Source organism: Tachypleus tridentatus, chromosome 13, assembly GCF_004210375.1.
Source record: "Tachypleus tridentatus isolate NWPU-2018 chromosome 13, ASM421037v1, whole genome shotgun sequence".
Classification (NCBI taxonomy): domain Eukaryota; kingdom Metazoa; phylum Arthropoda; class Merostomata; order Xiphosura; family Limulidae; genus Tachypleus; species Tachypleus tridentatus.
In genome coordinates, this window is record NC_134837.1 from 203277101 (window position 1) to 203281938 (window position 4838).

Sequence of the window (4838 nt, forward strand, 5' to 3'; positions counted from 1 at the left end):
GCGTTAGAAGGGCAAAGAGACCAGTCAAAAAACAACTTCTTACCAACTCAGTTAAGAAAAAATGGTATCAATGGGGTCTGAAATACAAGAACTGGACGCAAGAACAATGGAGGAAGGTGTTTTTCAGTGACGAAACTCATTTCTTCGTACAGGGTCAAAGAAGTCTGCATGTTCGCAGATCTCCAGGTGAAACACTTCGAGAATTTCACATCAATCAGTTCGTAAAACATCCCTTGAAGAAGATGTTTTTGGGCTTTCTCAGCTACTATGGCGTCGGAGGCTTACATATCGTAGAAGGTATGATGTGAGGACCACAGTACATCGAAGTTTTGCAGAGAAGAGTCGTTCCAGAATTGAAAAAGAGATTTCCAGATGGATCTGGCATTTTTCAGCAAGATCTGGCTCCCTGCCACACATTGAAACTTGTGAAGAATTTTATGACTATAACGCAAATAAAGGTGCTGGACTGGCCTGGAAACTCTCCAGACTTAAACCCTATTGAAAATCTTTGGGTGATTTGTGAAGAAAGACTTTGGGGAAAAGTCTGTACTACGAAAGATAAACTAATTGAGGCCATGATTGAGATGTGATACCGCGATCCAAAAATTAATAAAGATTGCAGTCAATTCGTGAACTCGATGTCTAAGCGGATTAATGATCTTCTGAAAAATAAGACGGTCATATCATGTAGTAATTTGTGAGTAATTTTTGGATTCTCAGAAATAAAATGCAAAAATTTAAAAAATCGTAATTTTTCGTCTGCAATTAATTTGCACAAGGGTATAGGTCTGGTATAGATACATTTAAATTGGTTTATTCGAGTTGTCTTTGTTCTTTATGATTCCTAGTCTGTCTAAGGGGAAGTTGCAGTACATCTCTGTTAAATCAATGGTTGCAACATCCCTTCCTGGCCAAGTGAATTTCTGTATGTTAACACTTGAAAAATACTGTGAAAGAATGAATAGAAAAATAAAGGATTTCTTGCTAGATCAGATCGAACATCTGTACTTTCACAGCTATATTTGATTTCCATAATGTTTAGTTTAACAGTGTTTTATTTTTAGAAACGTAAAGCTGACATCTTTCCACTGATGCAGTAGGAGGAATTATCTAAACGTTTGCGCACAGACATTGTCTTTTTTCATTTTTTATAATAAAGATTATTTAGACGTTCCATCAAGTGTGTACAGCCTGTTTATTTACTACTCATCTGTTTTCAAATTCAGATAACTCCTTAAGTTCTTTGTAGACCTAACTAATACTGGTGATCGAGGAAATCAGTTCACCAGAAAATACCACATTGCGACTGTTTAACTTACACACTGCTGACCAAAATCCTCAGGACAACTGACATATAGAAAAATATGCATTTTACGTTGTTTGACTCAACCACTTATTTGAGTAGAACTTCGAAAGATGAAAATAAGAAAAGGGAAAATAAAATACTTTTTAGCATTTAATAGGGAAAGTGTGAACACTCTGAAATTAGCCTAAATACTAGCTTAAGACCATACCAAAAATAAGTCCTAAAGAGGGGAGGATATGTCCAACAAGAGGTCTCAGTAGTGAGTTACACGGCCGTCATTGCGAATAACTTCAAAAATTCGCTTGGCATGGTCGATATAAACTTTTGCAGAAGACTGGCTGGAATGTTATTCCAAGTGGTGAAGATGGCTTCACGAAGATCATTCACTGTTTGGAATTGACGTCCATTTTTATAGACTTCCCTTGCCATCCACCCCCAAACATTTTCAATGGGGTTCGGTTCGGGCGAACATGCTGGATGGTCCAAAAGAATCATGTTATTCGCCATGAAAAAGTCCTTTGTCCTGCGGGAGTTTTGGTTGCAGCATTGTCCTGCTGAAAGATCCAGTCATTTCCACACAAGCGAGAGCCTTCAGTCAATAAAGATGCTTTCTTCAACATGCCAATGTAGCCAGCCGCGGTTTGACGCCCCTGTATAACCTAAAGCTTCATTGTTCCATGGAAGGAGAAAGCACCCCAGATCATGATGTCGTGTAGAAACTATCTCTGGTGGGATATCCTTATCGTGCTAGTGGCGTTGGAAGCCATCTGGACCATCCAGGTTAAATTTTTTCTCATCAGAGAACGAAACCTTCTTGTTATTTTCTACGTCCCATGCTTGGTTTTTCTCAACAAAGTTTAACCGAGCTGTTTCGTGGTGTGGAAGGAAGTGTGACTTTTGAAGACGTTTACGATTTTTAAAGCCTTTCTCTCGTAGATGCTGTCTTATTGTTTTTGAGCTGCATTCTGCGTCCGTAAGGGCCTTAATCTGGTTCGAAGATCGGCTGGTGTCTTGCCAGACAACTTGTCAAATCCTCTTGCTCAACGCCGGCGAAATTTTCATGGGCCAACCACTGGAAATTCTCGTTCTGTATCCCTCAGGGTCTTTCAAAAAAATTGCAATAGCAGTTTTACTACGCTCAATCTCATCAGTAATGGCACGTTGAGAGAGACCTTGTTTTGCAGCTCGACAATTCTGCCACGTTCAAACTCTGTCAACTTTTGAGCCTTTGCCATGTTTTTACCCAATGTAACACAGGAGATGTCAGTGGGAGATGTTGACAACGCTAATGCTTGAACACAAATGACTAAATGTCGTTAGCTGTTTACCGACTAACGCTTCGTTTCAATATGGTCTTAAACTTTTGACCAGCTAGTATTTGTGAGTCTAACAACGCAAAATGCATATTTTTTTCTTTATGCTCATTGGCCTTAAGATTTTGGCCAGCAGTGTATTTGGTAGACAGTCTGAAGAGGGCTTAATTCAACAGAAATCTTGAATTTTTAAGCAGATTGATTTAATCTATGCCAAAATCTTCTTTTAAGTTAAACAGTTGACCATTATTTTGCAAATATATATCAAAGGTAATCATAATCACAGTAAAACGACTATTTTTTTAATTATATATATACCACATTGTTGATCCTCAAATCTACAGTAAAAGGCCCTTCCCATCATCAGATCTATTTAACTGGTATGACCAGGTGGTTAAGGCACTCGACTCCTAATCTGAGGGTCGCAGGTTGGAATCCCCGTCACACGAAAAATGCTCGCTCTTTCATCCTTTGGGGCGTTATAATGTGCAGTCAATCCCACTATTCGTTGGTAAAAGAGTAGCTCAAGAGCTGGCGGTGGGTGGTGATGACACTGGTTTTACACTGCTAAATTAGGGACGGCTAGCGCAGATAGCCATTGAGCAGCTTTATTAGAAATTCAAAAAACAGTCTACTCAAATTTGAGTTATTTTGTGTTTGTACTTGAGAATGACCCATCCAGTGACTGAAACGCTTTACTTAGTCTAACATATATAAAACAAGTACAGCAAACGCTTGAACTACAGGTAATTAAATATTTCTACAGTAGCTTTATACGTTGAAGAGTAATAATCTATGCTTTTCAATACAAGACGGGGTCTTTGTATGTTTTAATAATCAGTGATGTCGAGAAAACCCACTTGTAGAGAAATATATATGCAAAAACGGCTCGTTTGGGTTGAGAAAATATTTTACATAGAAGAGCGAACAACGTTTCGACCTTCTTCGGTCATCGTCAGGTTCACAAAGAAAAAGATAACTGACCGGAAGCTGACCACATGTTTGGAAGGGGTTGTGTAACCAGATTCAAAGAACATAAAAAGTCACCTTCACACGTTTTCGAACACTGCAAGTCAAATAAACACAACATAACCATAGAAAACACTCAAATACTAAATAAAGAAACAAACATAAACAAACGCAAAATTAAAGAAGCCTTACTTATACAACAACTTAAGCCCAAAATAAACCAATATAAAGGAACGCCTTTATACCTATATTAATATAATAAAATAAATAAAAATTATATATTCAAACATCTTACACCGCCCTCTACATTCCGACAATCAGTTACACAACCCCTTCCAAACATGTGGTCAGCTTCCGGTCAGTTACTTCTTTCTTTGTGAACCTGACGATGACCGAAGAAGGTCGAAACGTTGTTCGCTCTTCTATGTAAAATATTTTCTCAACCCAAACGAGCCGTTTTTGCATATATACTTTGTATGTTTTGTTCATTCTTTAAACAATTGCGTATAAATGTGCTGGTTTTTTTTACTGTAAATAGTTTCCAGTTCTTACAACAAATAACAGGAGCTACTATGAGACTAAAGATATTTTATAAAATAAAAAATGATTTTCAGTGTGTATTTCTTATAGTAAAGACACCTCGGGCTATCTGCTGTGTCTACAGCGGGAAATCGAACTGCTGATTTTAGCATTTTAAATACATAGTCTTACCGCTGTCCCAGCGGGGAACCGCTTCTCAGAAAACTGTTTGTTTTTGAATTTCGCACAAAGCTACTCGAGGGCTATCCGTCCCTAATTTAGCAGTGTAAGACTAGAGGGAAGGCAGCTAATCATCACCACCCACCGCCAACTCTTGGGCTACTCTTTTACCAACGAATAGGGGGATTGACCGTCACTTTATAACGTCTCCACGGCTAACAGGGCGAGCATGTTTGGCGCGACCGGGATGCGAACTCGGGACCCTCGGATTACGAGTCGCACGCCTCAACACGCTTGGCCATGGCGGGCTCTCAGAAAACAGAACATAGTATATGTACGTGTGTGTATATAAACTTTTATAGCTAGAATAAATTAATTTAGACCGCATTAGTTAAACAAATACAAGTCGGATATTAATTTTTTTTTTTTTTTGCATGTAACTTCAAGTACAGGCTAAAAAATTTTATCTAACATTTTCCGAAATGTATACTGAAATGTGCTGCAATGCGATTCCACAATAGAAGGAAAGATAAACATTTCTTTGGCTGGTG